This window comes from Macaca mulatta, chromosome 3 (assembly GCF_049350105.2).
Source record: "Macaca mulatta isolate MMU2019108-1 chromosome 3, T2T-MMU8v2.0, whole genome shotgun sequence".
Taxonomy (NCBI): Eukaryota; Metazoa; Chordata; class Mammalia; order Primates; family Cercopithecidae; genus Macaca; species Macaca mulatta.
The window spans coordinates 159,082,978-159,099,292 of record NC_133408.1 but is presented as its reverse complement, the minus strand read 5'-3'; positions in this window follow the sequence as shown (position 1 = coordinate 159,099,292).

Here is a 16,315-nt window from a genome sequence, read left to right as displayed (position 1 = left end):
TGTCCGTATAGATGTGGGCTATATGTCAGATAAAAATATTTATTTTGCTTATACATTTTTAAAAATGTTTACATACTCAGGGATATTTACAAATAAATATCTGCATATTTCATTGGTATGTTTACAAGCCTTCAAATAATATGCAGGATGATGCTTTACTTAATTCAGCTATTATTTTTTTAATTGCTCTTTTCCTTCCTAAATGTTGCATTAATCGTTTTTACTTTTATTTGAACATAATTGTATTCTATCCCATCTGCCTTTTATTACCACTAGAAAACTGTTGGTAAACATCAATTTTATAGGTGGATTCAGATTATTTTATGTTTTTAAATATTAGAAATATGCACATAAGAGCTATAAAATAAACTCTGTTGATATAGTAAGAATGTTCTAGACAATTATTGAAGAATTCAGTAATGGTATTGAATCCCAATAGCCTGTGAGTTACCATTAATGTTATTTTAGAGGCAGATATATCCCTTGATGACTATGATTTTTTCTGTTTATTTCTCAATTACCTATGAGCTATCTTAGGATGAAAATCATAAAAAAATTAACATATCAACATATCCAATGCCTATACATTTGATTAATAGAGTTTAGTATCACAGATCTAAAGTCAAGACAGGGCAAGTGAATTGCAATGGTACTGGTATTTAAAATTCGTTAGTCTTGGTGAGCTGCTATAGTAATTGTCTTAAAATAACTACTTTTATCTAAGAAAATAAATGAATTAATACAGGGACAAATGTTAGAATAGATGCATGTAAAATTTGATTACAAACACAATTATTACCAGGCAATTTTAGTATAACAAAACAATCTCAGTGCCTTGGTGACTGATAATAAGAATTAATGATTTGTTCTCTTGTTAAAGTTAGAAACTCCATATGCAAGTGCTTTATTTTATCCCAATCCCTGTAATAAACACTTACTTTATAAAGAAAAAAGAATATGACAGTTTATGTTTTATGTTGTCCTCAGAGAAAACCCATAATCTAAATTATGAATTTATTTATTCTGCTATCAAGGAATAATTATTTTTTAGTTTCCCTCACTGCTTCAAAATTTAATGTATCTGTTCAGTTAAATAAATTACATATTAAACATTTAAAAAAAAAAACCAAAAAACAAGAACTCCAGACACTTGAAAGAGAAAAACTGTGGTTTAATACATGTGTCTGGCACCTTCACATTTCTGTAATATGATTCTTAAGACTGCTGTAATAAAATACCACAAACAAATTTGCCTAAAACAACAGAAACTTATTATCTCATAGTTCTGAAGGCAGAGCGGTCTGAACTCAAGTATCAGTAAAGTCATCTTCCTTCTGAAGGCTCTAGTAAAGAATCCTTCCTAGCTTTTGATTGTTGCTGGAAATAATTTTCATTACTTGGTATGCAGCAGAAGATTCTGCTGTTATTGTCACATGGCCTTCTCTCTATGTCTGCCTCTTACCAAGCATCTAGATTGCTCCTCTTATATGAAAATCATTCATTGGTTTAGAACCCACCCTAATCCAGTATAAGCTCATTTTACATTAATTATATATGCAAAAAACCTATTACCAAATAAAGCTACATATACATATCTTGGGAGTTAGGACTTCAACATATTTTTTGGGAGAAGTAACCTACAGCATTACTTCTTTTTTTTTTTTTTTTTTCCTTCTGTGACATTTTCTGCACTTCTTTACTGCTACTCTTTTTTCTTTCTCTCTCTGTCTTCTGTCTTTCCTATCAGTTGTGTAATTTTTCTCTTCAAATCTAAAAATTATTTGAGCATTTGCTTTACAAATAGTGAGGTAAGCTGCATGATTCTAGTTTTGAAATATATGAAGCTATGTTGTAAAATCATGTTTTGTTTTAAACAAAAGATTATTAAAATAATAACTTTTGTTTAAGATCATGCACATCAAGACTATAACTCTGGCACCTATAATATACAATGTAGCCCTCCACCATGGATGTATCTTCCATGGCTTTGTAGATTCAGTTATAAATAGCATGTCACATATTACCTTTTTATATAAAAATCAAAATGATCACAAGTTCTATTTGAGAATTATATTAAGCGGGGCGGAGCAAGATGGCCGAATAGGAGCAGTTCCAGTCTCCAACTCCCAGCGCCAGCGACACAGAAGACCGGTGATTTCTGCATTTTCAACTGAGGTACTGGGTTCATCTCACTGGGGAGTGCCGGACGATCGGAGCTGGTCAGCTGCTGCAGCCCGACCAGCGAGAGCTGAAGCAGGGCGAGGCATTGCCTCACCTGGGAAGCGCAAGGGGGAAGGGAGTCCCTTTTCCTAGCCAGGGGAACTGAGACACACAACACCTGGAAAATCGGGTAACTCCCACCCCAATACTGCGCTTTAGGAAACAGGCACACCAGGAGATCATATCCCACACCTGGCCGGGAGGGTCCCACACCCACGGAGCCTCCCTTGTTGCTAGCGCAGCAGTCTGTGATCTACCGGCAAGGCAGCAGCGAGGCTGGGGGAGGGGCGCCCGCCATTGCTGAGGCTTAAGTAGGTAAACAAAGCTGCTGGGAAGCTCGAACTGGGTGGAGCTCACAGCAGCTCAAGGAAACCTGCCTGTCTCTGTAGACTCCACCTCTGGGGACAGGGCACAGTAAACTAAGACACACAGACACCTCTGCACAGACGCAAACGACTCTGTCTGACAGCTTTGAAGAGAGCAGTGGATCTCCCAACACGGAGGTTGAGATCTGAGAAGGGACAGACTCCCTGCTCAAGCGGGTCCCTGACCCCTGAGTAGCCTAACTGGGAGACATCCCCCACTAGGGGCAGTATGACACCCCACACCTCACAGGGAGGAGTACACCCCTGAGAGGAAGCTTCCAAAGCAAGAATCAGACAGGTACACTCGCTGTTCAGAAATATTCTATCTTCTGCAGCCTCTGCTGCTGATACCCAGGCAAACAGGGTCTGGAGTGGACCTCAAGCAATCTCCAACAGACCTACAGCTGAGGGTCCTGACTGTTAGAAGGAAAACTATCAAACAGGAAGGACACCTACACCAAAACCCCATCAGTACATCACCATCATCAAAGACCAGAGGCAGATAAAACCACAAAGATGGGGAAAAAGCAGGGCAGAAAAGCTGGAAATTCAAAAAATAAGAGCGCATCTCCCCCGGCAAAGGAGCGCAGCTCATCGCCAGCAATGGATCAAAGCTGGACGGAGAATGACTTTGACGAGATGAGAGAAGAAGGCTTCAGTCCATCAAATTTCTCAGAGCTAAAGGAGGAGTTACGTACCCAGCGCAAAGAAACTAAAAATCTTGAAAAAAAAGTGGAAGAATTGATGGCTAGAGTAATTAATGCAGAGAAGGTCCTAAACGAAATGAAAGAGATGAAAACCATGACACGAGAAATACGTGACAAATGCACAAGCTTCAGTAACCGACTCGATCAACTGGAAGAAAGAGTATCAGCGATTGAGGATCAAATGAATGAAATGAAGCGAGAAGAGAAACCAAAAGAAAAAAGAAGAAAAAGAAACGAACAAAGCCTGCAAGAAGTATGGGATTATGTAAAAAGACCAAATCTACGTCTGATTAGGGTGCCTGAAAGTGAGGGGGAAAATGGAACCAAGTTGGAAAACACTCTTCAGGATATCATCCAGGAGAACTTCCCCAACCTAGTAGGGCAGGCCAACATTCAAATCCAGGAAATACAGAGAATGCCACAAAGATACTCCTCGAGAAGAGCAACTCCAAGACACATAATTGCCAGATTCACCAAAGTTGAAATGAAGGAAAAAATCTTAAGGGCAGCCAGAGAGAAAGGTCGGGTTACCCACAAAGGGAAGCCCATCAGACTAACAGCAGATCTCTCAGCAGAAACTCTACAAGCCAGAAGAGAGTGGGGGCCAATATTCAACATTCTTAAAGAAAAGAATTTTAAACCCAGAATTTCATATCCAGCCAAACTAAGTTTCATAAGTGAAGGAGAAATAAAATCCTTTACAGATAAGCAAATGCTTAGAGATATTGTCACCACTAGGCCTGCCTTACAAGAGATCCCGAAGGAAGCACTAAACATGGAAAGGAACAACCGGTACCAGCCATTGCAAAAACATGCCAAAATGTAAAGACCATTGAGGCTAGGAAGAAACTGCATCAACTAATGAGCAAAATAACCAGTTAATATCATAATGGCACGATCAAGTTCACACATAACAATATTAACCTTAAATGTAAATGGACTAAATGCTCCAATTAAAAGACACAGACTGGCAAACTGGATAAAGAGTCAAGACCCATCAGTCTGCTGTATTCAGGAGACCCATCTCACACGCAGAGACATACATAGGCTCAAAATAAAGGGATGGAGGAAGATTTACCAAGCAAATGGAGAACAAAAAAAAGCAGGGGTTGCAATACTAGTCTCTGATAAAACAGACTTTAAACCATCAAAGATCAAAAGAGACAAAGAAGGCCATTACATAATGGTAAAGGGATCAATTCAACAGGAAGAGCTAACTATCCTAAATATATATGCACCCAATACAGGAGCACCCAGATTCATCAAGCAAGTCCTTAGAGACTTACAAAGAGACTTAGACTCCCATACAATAATAATGGGAGACTTCAACACTCCACTGTCAACATTAGACAGATCAACGAGACAGAAAGTTAACAAGGATATCCAGGAATTGAACTCATCTCTGCAGCAAGCAGACCTAATAGACATCTATAGAACTCTCCACCCCAAATCAACAGAATATACATTCTTCTCAGCACCACATCATACTTACTCCAAAATTGACCATGTAATTGGAAGTAAAGCAGTCCTCAGCAAATGTACAAGAACAGAAATTATAACAAACTGTCTCTCAGACCACAGTGCAATCAAACTAGAACTCAGGACTAAGAAACTCAATCAAAACCGCTCAACTACATGGAAACTGAACAACCTGCTCCTGAATGACTACTGGGTACATAACGAAATGAAGGCAGAAATAAAGATGTTCTTTGAAACCAATGAGAACAAAGATACAACATACCAGAATCTCTGGGACACATTTAAAGCAGTGTGTAGAGGGAAATTTATAGCACTAAATGCCCACAAGAGAAAGCAGGAAAGATGTAAAATTGACACTCTAACATCGCAATTAAAAGAACTAGAGAAGCAAGAGCAAACACATTCGAAAGCTAGCAGAAGGCAAGAAATAACTAAGATCAGAGCAGAACTGAAGGAGATAGAAACACAAAAAAACCCTCCAAAAAAATCAATGAATCCAGGAGTTGGTTTTTTGAAAAGATCAACAAAATTGACAGACCACTAGCCAGACTAATAAAGAAGAAAAGAGAGAAGAATCAAATCGACGCAATTAAAAATGATCAAGGGGATATCACCACCGACCCCATAGAAATACAAACTACCATCAGAGAATACTATAAACACCTCTACGCAAATAAACTGGAAAATCTAGAAGAAATGGATAATTTCCTGGACACTTACACTCTTCCAAGACTAAACCAGGAAGAAGTTGAATCCCTGAATAGACCAATAGCAGGCTCTGAAATTGAGGCAACAATTAATAGCCTACCAACCAAAAAAAGTCCAGGACCAGATGGATTCACAGCTGAATTCTACCAGAGGTACAAAGAAGAGTTGGTACCATTCCTTCTGAAACTATTCCAATCAATAGAAAAAGAGGGAATCCTCCCTAACTCATTTTATGAGGCCAACATCATCCTGATACCAAAGCCTGGCAGAGACACAACAAAAAAAGAGAATTTTAGACCAATATCCCTGATGAACATCGATGCAAAAATCCTCAATAAAATACTGGCAAACCGGATTCAGCAACACATCAAAAAGCTTATCCACCATGATCAAGTGGGCTTCATCCCTGGGATGCAAGGCTGGTTCAACATTCGCAAATCAGTAAACATAATCCAGCATATAAACAGAACCAAAGACAAGAACCACATGATTATCTCAATTGATGCAGAAAAGGCTTTTGACAAAATTCAACAGCCCTTCATGCTAAAAACGCTCAATAAATTCGGTATTGATGGAACGTACCTCAAAATAATAAGAGCTATTTATGACAAACCCACAGCCAATATCATACTGAACGGGCAAAAACTGGAAAAATTCCCTTTGAAAACTGGCACAAGACAGGGATGCCCTCTCTCACCACTCCTATTCAACATAGTGTTGGAAGTTCTGGCTAGGGCAATCAGGCAAGAGAAAGAAATCAAGGGTGTTCAGTTAGGAAAAGAAGAAGTCAAATTGTCCCTGTTTGCAGATGACATGATTGTATATTTAGAAAATCCCATTGTCTCAGCCCAAAATCTCCTTAAGCTGATAAGCAACTTCAGCAAAGTCTCAGGATACAAAATTAATGTGCAAAAATCACAAGCATTCTTATACACCAGTAACAGACAAACAGAGAGCCAAATCAGGAATGAACTTCCATTCACAATTGCTTCAAAGAGAATAAAATACCTAGGAATCCAACTTACAAGGGATGTAAAGGATCTCTTCAAGGAGAACTACAAACCACTGCTCAGTGAAATCAAAGAGGACACAAACAAATGGAAGAACATACCATGCTCATGGATAGGAAGAATCAATATTGTGAAAATGGCCATACTGCCCAAGGTAATTTATAGATTCAATGCCATCCCCATCAAGCTACCAATGAGTTTCTTCACAGAATTGGAAAAAACTGCTTTAAAGTTCATATGGAACCAAAAAAGAGCCCGCATCTCCAAGACAATCCTAAGCCAAAAGAACAAAGCTGGAGGCATCACGCTACCTGACTTCAAACTCTACTACAAGGCTACAGTAACCAAAACAGCATGGTACTGGTACCAAAACAGAGATATAGACCAATGGAACAGAACAGAGTCCTCAGAAATAATACCACACATCTACAGCCATTTGATCTTTGACAAACCTGAGAGAAACAAGAAATGGGGAAAGGATTCCCTATTTAATAAATGGTGCTGGGAAAATTGGCTAGCCATAAGTAGAAAGCTGAAACTGGATCCTTTCCTTACTCCTTATACGAAAATTAATTCAAGATGGATTAGAGACTTAAATGTTACACCTAATACCATAAAAATCCTAGAGGAAAACCTAGGTAGTACCATTCAGGACATAGGCATGGGCAAAGATTTCATGTCTAAAACACCAAAAGCAACAGCAGCAAAAGCCAAAATTGACAAATGGGATCTCATTAAACTAAAGAGCTTCTGCACAGCAAAAGACACTACCATCAGAGTGAACAGGCAACCTACAGAATGGGAGAACATTTTTGCAATCTACTCATCTGACAAAGGGCTAATATCCAGAACCTACAAAGAACTCCAACAAATTTACAAGAAAAAAACAAACAACCCCATCAAAAAGTGGGCAAAGGACATGAACAGACATTTCTCAAAAGAAGACATTCATACAGCCAACAGACACATGAAAAAATGCTCATCATCACTGGCCATCAGAGAAATGCAAATCAAAACCACCATGAGATACCATCTCACACCAGTTAGAATGGCAATCATTAAAAAGTCAGGAAACAACAGGTGCTGGAGAGGATGTGGAGAAATAGGAACACTTTTACACTGTTGGTGGGATTGTAAACTAGTTCAACCATTATGGAAAACAGTATGGCGATTCCTCAAGGATCTAGAACTAGATGTACCATATGACCCAGCCATCCCATTACTGGGTATATACCCAAAGGATTACAAATTATGCTGCTATAAAGACACATGCACACGTATGTTTATTGCAGCACTATTCACAATAGCAAAGACTTGGAATCAACCCAAATGTCCATCAGTGACAGATTGGATTAAGAAAATGTGGCACATATACACCATGGAATACTATGCAGCCATAAAAAAGGATGAGTTTGAGTCCTTTGTAGGGACTTGGATGCAGCTGGAATCCATCATTCTTAGCAAACTATCACAAGAACAGAAAACCAAACACCGCATGTTCTCACTCATAGGTGGGAACTGAACAATGAGATCACTCGGACTCAGGAAGGGGAACATCACACACCGGGGCCTATCATGGGGAGGGGGGAGGGGGGAGGGATTGCATTGGGAGTTATACCTGATGTAAATGACGAGTTGATGGGTGCAGCACAGCAACATGGCACAAGTATACATATGTAACAAACCTGCACGTTATGCACATGTACCCTACAACTTAAAGTATAATAATAATAAATAAATTAAAAAAAAAAAAAAAAGAATTATATTAGATTTTCCAGAGTACCAGTAGGAGATATAGAGATAGATATATTTATGTAGACATATAGATATGGATATATACATCTATCTACCTCCCTATCTGTAAAGAGAGAGATTATGAAAACTTGGCTCATATGACTCTGGAGGATAAGAAGTTCCACTATCTGATGTCTACAAACTGGAGAACCAAAAATGGAGTGGTGTAATTCAGTTTTAGGCCAAAAACCCAAGACCAGAGGGGCTGATGGTGTAAATCCCAATACAAAGGTAGAAGAAGCTTAAGAAGTAATGCTAAAAGGAGTGAAAGATCTATTTCCTCTCCTTTGGTTCTATTCAAGCCTTCAATAGATAGGATGATACTTACGCACACTGGGAGGACAACCTACTTTACTGTGTCCAGTGATTCAAATCTAATCTCATCCAGAAACACTGTCACAGATTCATCCAGAAATAATGTTTAATCTGCTATCTGGGTGCAATGGTTTGAATGTGTCACCCCCAAAATTCGTATTAAAATGTAATCCCCATTGTAATGGTATTAAGAGATGGAATTTTGGGGGAAGTAATTAAGTCATGAGCGCTCTGCCCTCATGAATGAATTAGTGCCTTGTCATAAAGGGTTAGAGGAAACTAGTTCAGACCATTTTGCCCTTCTAAGTCCATGATATGAGGACACAGTGTTTGTTTCCTCCAGGCTACATAGCAACAAGGCATCATCTTGAAGTAGAGAACCCTTGCTGGACAATGAATTGACTTGTACATTGATTTTGGGTTTCTGAGCCTACAAAAGGGTGAGAATTAAATATCTTCTTTTTATAACTTACTCAGTCTCAGGTATTTTGTTATAGTGGCAGAAATTTTTTTTTTGATTTTTTAATTTTAAAAATAAATAGAGTAACATATTAATGTCATTAGTAAAATATATTTTTCAGAAAGTTAAAATAATTTGCAGGTAAATATAAAAGGAACATGTGTCGAAAATTGTGTTTACATCGTTAGTTAATACAGGAAGCCAGTGAGATATTTTTTAGCACTTTCATCCCACTGCTTTCAGGCCTTCATGGTTTCTGATGAGAAATTGGCTGTTAATCTTATTGAGAATCCTTTATATGAGATGAATTATTTATCTCTTGAAACTGTTAAGAGTTTCTCTTTGTTTCTTTGTCTTTTTAAGTTTGATTATACGTCTAGATGTAGATCTGATTAAGTTTTCCCTACATGGAACTTCTTAGATGCTTTAGGTTTTTCATCAAATTTGGCAAGTTTTCTGCCATTAGTCATGCAAATATTCTTTCTACTCTTTTTGTTTGTTTGTTTTAATCTCTTCTCTTTTGATATCCCATTGTATATAGTTAGTGTGCTTGCTGCTGTCCCAGAAGAGTCTGAAATTGTTTATTTTTCTTCACGCATTCCTTTTTTCTGTTACTCAGATAGAATAATATCAGTTGATCTATCTTCAATTGATTAATTCTTTTTGCACCTTTTCAAATCTGCTGTGATTGTAATTGAAATTATTTTGGTAATAATTTCATTTATACTTTTTAGCTACAAGATTATTATTGAATTCTTTTTAATAATTATTGTATTTTTATTTATATCCTCTATCTGGTGAGAAATTGTTCTCATGCATTTCTTTATTTCTTTAGATGTGGTTTATTTAAGCTCCTTGTGCATATTTAAATTGGTTGATACAAGGCCTTTGTCTAGAAAGTCCAATATCTGGGCTTCATCAAGTATAGTTTACATTTATTGGTTTTTGTTTCCTATGTTTTGATCTTTTTTTCTGGGTCTTTGTATGCCTCATAATTGTTTTGGTTATGAACTAAACATATTGCATATCATAATGTGATAAATTTGAAAATTATATTCTCTCCTATCCCTATGATTTGTTGCTGTTGCTGCTTATTGTAGTTTATATTGTCTGTTTAGTAATTTTTCCACGTAAATTCTAATAATTAGATGATTATTTCATTACATGCCTGAGATCAAAAAAAAAAAAAAAAAGCCCAAACTTTACTAAGGGACTCTGTGAATGTGCTGGCTTTAACTTTCAACACCCAGGGGTTTATAACTTTGTCTTAGTCTTCATTTACTGCTTCTGCAAAGCCTCAAGGTCAACTACAGGTGAGAACTTATGATCTTCTCAGGTATTTATTGAGCATGTGCACAGCCATTGCCAAGTGTGTGGCCTTCTACAATCCCAGTAATACATCAGAACTTCTCAAAGCCTTTAAGGATATCTTATTTCAGAACATTTGTTATGAGCTCAATGTTAGTGTCCCTTCAAAATTGATATGTTGAAGCCAGATCGCCAGTGTGGCTGCATTTGAGGATGGGGCCTCTAAGGAAGGGTAATTAAGGTTGAATGAGGTATAAAATTGCGACCTTGATCTGATAGGATGCATGTTCTTAAAAGGAAAGACATCAGGGGCTCTTTTTCTCCATGCTCACTGTACATGCACAGAGCAAAGACCAGGTGAAGACCTGGTGAGAAAATGGCTGTCTACAAGGCAGCTGCAGAGCCCTCACCAGAATCCGAACCTGATGGACCTTGATCTGATACTTGTTGCCTCTAGAACTCTGAGAGAACAAGTTTCTGTCACTTAAGGGATGCAGCTTTTGGTGTTTTGCTATGGCATCTCAAGTAGACAACTATAGCACTTTTTCCTTCAAATTTTGATTATCATATCATTTGCCCTCACTATTATCTGTCACCTCAGGCAGCTATTACTAAAACATTTCCCTGTAAATGTTTTGGAAAAGGTCTCATGCACCCCGTACACACACATATCAGCTTTAGGACAGGACTAGTTCCAATAGTCCAGTAAAATAAACACTAGCCTTCTCAACAAGTGTCCCACAGAGTCATGAGACACGAGAAAGCACATCATTAAAATTATTTTTTAATTACTTCCATTCTTCTCCCTCTGGCACTCAACATGCAAGCTGTTATATTAACAAATACCACTGAGCTGGGAATTAGGGGACAGAGTTGAGTTTGTCAACATACTACAAAACTTGCTGCTTTTTTTTTTTTTAAGATTACCCCTTTGTCTTAAGAGTTTCCTGTGTTGCTGCAATACTTTGCTTAATTTCAGAGATTTGAAAAATTGACTTTGCTATTTTTGCCAATTTTTTCATTGCTTTTAAGGAGATTGCAGAATTTTGGAGTTTCTTTCTCTGCCATTTTTGTTGATGTCTTCCTTCAGGTGGTATATTTTAAAATATTGTTAGAATACAACTTTTCATTCCCTTTAGGAAGATATTTACCTGCCTGTGTTGTGGTTTCTCTGCTATGGATTTTCCAGCAATCTAACCCCATTTACAGTATATAATTCAGAGATTACTTTAAAGATCTGTCTAAAGTTGATAAAAGTATACTTTAGGGTGGATTCATAGTATCATTTTATTTTAATGTGTGAGTGTGTGTGTTTGAGAAACAAGAAAGTGATATACAGGCTCTGTCTACCATCTTTTATCCAATTTTTTTTTTTTTTAGATTATGTTCATGATATGGTTTAAATTGTTCATACCCGAATTTCTCATTTTATAGTCAAGCAATTAAAAGATTAGAAAGGTAAGAAATAATTACAGAAACTTGATGTTTCAGTATCTAGTAAAAGATGGGTGCAGTGGCTCATGACTATAATCCCAGAATTTTGGGAGGCCGAGTGGGGAAGATCACTTGAGCCCAGGAGTTTGTGACCAGGCTGAGAAACAAAGTGAGACCACAGTTTTACCAAAAAGTAAAATAAAATTAGATGGGTGTGGTGGCACGGGTCTGTGGCCCCATCTACATGTGAGACTGAGACTTAGGATCCCATGACCCTAGAAAGTGAGGCTGTAGGGAGCCAAGATCCTGCCACTGCACTCTAGCCTAGGTGATAGAGCAAGACCCTGTCAAAAAAAAAAAAAAAAAAAAAAAAAAAAAAAAAAAAAAAGAGAGAGAGAGATGTGAAAAGATTTCAATAAGGGTTTATTTTCTTATTGGAGTGAAATTCAGGATGGAATGAAAGGCACTAAAGGGAAGGGAAATTTGGAAAATAGAGACTAATAAAATAATGAAGTCCCAATAACAAAGGGCAAAGTAATGTAGTTATATAGATCACGTAAGACAAGGTAGTCTCAGAAACAGGAACTGGCAACGCTTCTCCTGTAATAGAATGGAAGGATAAACAATGGATCCAAAGTCATCTATACTTGAAGTTTTCATAAAAACAACTTTTGGGAGTTTCACACTACTGTGTTCTGTATGATGTAGGAAGTGTCATCTGCTAAAAACAAGCAAGTGAAAAAAAATGAAACAGTTCTATCTAATGAGCTGGAGCATTGGCAAACCGAGGACATAGTTGATGTTGGAGTTGGAAATTTAAGTGATACAGGTGTTGAAATTTTCATTTAGCACTTCAGGCTCTAGGTATAAGTGAAGAGAAGGGTGAGTTCTTGATTAACTCAGGCTTGGTCCTATACCAAGAATATGTGATGAAAAAAATAAGGTAAAAAGTTGAATAAACTGGCAGGAGTTTGTTGGACTCAGTGTAGGGGAGACTCTACTTTAGATAGTGGAAGTAAATGCAGTGATGTAAAGGGAGGAAGTAACAGTGGTCTGAAGACTAGAGTTCCAAGATATTGATGACTGTTGAAGAACAGGTGTAGAAAGACTAACAAAGTGAGTGAAATGGAAGAATACTCTGTGTTCTAAAAATGAGATGCTTGAATTTGTGTATTATAAGTATTTGCAGGTAATTTCAAGGTCTACAGTGTGGTCATAGGTATTGGTGGCTAAATTAGTATGAGTATAATCACCGAAGATAAAAATGTAAAGTCACCAAAAGGCAATAGTGACCAATAGGACATTATCAGGTAGATTTTTGTATTTATGTATCCATGATAATGGACTGAATTTCATTTAAGTACCAAATTATCAAGCAACTTGAAAGATTAACAGGGGCCCTCAGTTAAACAGTCATGAGAAAAACTAGTTTGCTCAGATTGAGTTTAAGATGGTTAGAAAGCAAAATGAGCAGGATATTTGTACAAATTTAGAGGAAGTGTAAAAGCTCAAAGTAGCCCTGATATCAGAAATGTGTAAGATGGAAAATGGGAGTATAATCCAAATATGATATGCCACTTGAAGTGTAAGATATTGGAGCTGAAAAGAAATTTTTATATCATTTGAATGCCTTCCTTAAAGCTAGTGAACAAATGATTAAACCATTTGTGTATATATTTTCACCTGCGTGTAAGATATTGGAGCTGAAAAGAAATTTTTATATCATTTGAATGCCTTCCTTAAAGCTAGTGAACAAATGATTAAACCATTTGTGTATATATTTTCACCTGCGTGCATTTGAGGGGTAAAATGTTACCAGCTCACAATGACATCATAGTGTGTTATTTCTCATAAAAATGTACAGGGCATCTTTTAAAGGATGAAACATATGTTAGCACAACTGCCTCTAAGATTAAAAAAAATAGTATATCATTTTGTACCTGTGAATGCAGACAAATATAAAAAATGATGGTGACTATGATGTATTATGCCTATTTTCTTTGAAAAGTAAAATGCCTTAATATGAAGTTGGAGTGGAATAGTAAAAGAAATTTAAATTTTAAAGCATCCAACAATATTCACCTCCAAAATAGTATCCTGTTTAAATACTAGTTCAAATTATCTTTAAAGTAACGACCAAAAGGCATTTTGATATACATTGCCTATTTTTCCCATGCAAAAAAAAATACGAAGACCTTGTGTGGATTCCAAAAGACATGAATTTTCTTACCAGAGAAATACTATGCAATGAGATGATATTATTTCAACTTAAATACATAAAATAATAACCACAGAGAAAACCACAGGACTTTTTTTGTGTTGATCTATACACTTTAATTCAGAATTTCAAAGAACATGAACAATATTTTCACATACTTTAGGTAGATAGTTAAATATAATAATTTCAGATCAAAATATATTAAAAATAAAAATTAAAACACAAATTATAGAAAAAAGATATACACAGAGATGCAAAAGAAAATAAATGGGAAGGAGAACAAAAGGAGAGAAGGAGAAAGGAAAAAAAAATTACACGAACCATCTAGTTGGTAATTTGGTTATTAAGAAGCCAGAAATTGCTTTGTGAGGGCATACAAATTGTGACATCTGATACTCCTGCAGGCAAAGAGGGTTGGGAGATTGCCATCAAATATTGAAAACCATTCCTTTCTCCCCAATGAATTAAGTAATCTAATATATGTCAATTTATTTCTGGACCACTCTTCTGCTCCATGACGTGTCTGTTCCAACAAATACATGTCCATGCTTGTGCCATTAACAGACTATTAGTTACTGTTACTACAGAATAGATATTCAAATGTGGTAAGATCCTCCAAAGTTATTATTCTTAAGATAATTTTGACTATGACTTGTCTTTGCAGTTTCATATATAGTTTTGATTTAGCATGTTAATTTACACACACGAACACACACATACAAATGCATGAAAACTTCTGAGAGTTTCATTGGGATTGCTTGGAAACTATGGATCACTTTGGAAGATTTTACATAAAAATATTGAGTTTTCTGGTACATTAAGATGTCAGCAATGTTTCATAGTTCTGAATGTCTTGTCAACCTTTCATTATATTAATTCCTAGAATTTCAGAATTAGATCTGATAACCTTGCAAAATCTATTTCTCCCTTCTAGTTGTGTGTGTGTGTGTATATATATATGTGTGTGTGTGTGTGTGTGTATATCCTTTTGGATTTTCTATGTATCCAGCCACGTAACCCTAAATGGACTAGGAGTTCCTTCATTTTTTCCTATATTCACATTCTATGTGATGATAGACTTTTGTATCTGTTTATTATTTATCATACATAACATTATTCCATTATTAAATATTGTGATTTAATTGAGGTTATATCATGTATTTAGGTCAATTCATCTAAAATTTCAAATAATCTCAAAGTTGTTTATAATATCCATTTAATACTCTTTATGTCTGTAAAGTCTGCTGTAAAGTCTATTTTTATTAAATTCTTAACATTGGTACTCTGTTTCTTTTTTATTTTTCTCAATAAATTTTGCTAATACTTCATCAATTCTACAAATGGTAAAAATGTAATCCCTTTCATGGAACTTACTTTTGATTTTGATTTCCTCTACTGTATATTTGTATTATTTTAAATCTGTCATTAATGTATGTTTATATATTTACTTCTTTCTTAAAGTTGTTTATTTCAGACTTTAACCAACCTTATATTCCCATCATGATTATCTTTTTTATACACTGTTATATTTGATTTGCTAAAGTTTTGCCAAGAATTTTTGCATCCCAGTGCATGAGAAATATGGCTCCCTGTTTATCTTTTCTGAAAATCTCTTACTGGTTTTGCTATCAGCATGAGGTTATTCTCACAAAATGCATTGGGAAATGTTCTCTTCTCCCCTGTTCTCTGAAAGAGCATATGTAGGTTTGATATTAACATTTTTAAAAATTTATTTATTATTATTATACTTTAAGTTGTAGGGTACATGTGCATAACGTGCAGGTTTGTTACATATGTATACTTGTGCCATGTTGGTGTGCTGCACCCATCAACTCGTCATTTACATCAGGTATAACTCCCAGTGCAATCCCTCCCCCCTCCCCCCTCCCCATTATAGGCCGCGGTGTGTGATGTTCCCCTTCCTGAGTCCAAGTGATCTCATTGTTCAGTTCCCACCTATGAGTGAGAACATGCAGTGTTTGGTTTTCTGTTCTTGTGATAGTTTGCTAAGAATGATGGTTTCCAGCTGCATCCATGTCCCTACAAAGGACACAAACTCATCCTTTTTGATGGCTGCATAGTATTCCATGGTGTATATGTGCCACATTTTCTTAATCCAATCTGTCACTGATGGACATTTGGGTTGATTCCAAGTCTTTGCTATTGTGAATAGTGCTGCAATAAACATACGTGTGCATGTGTCTTTATAGCAGCATAATTTATAATCCTTTGGGTATATACCCAGTAATGGGATGGCTGGGTCATATGGTACATCTAGTTCTAGATCCTTGAGGAAT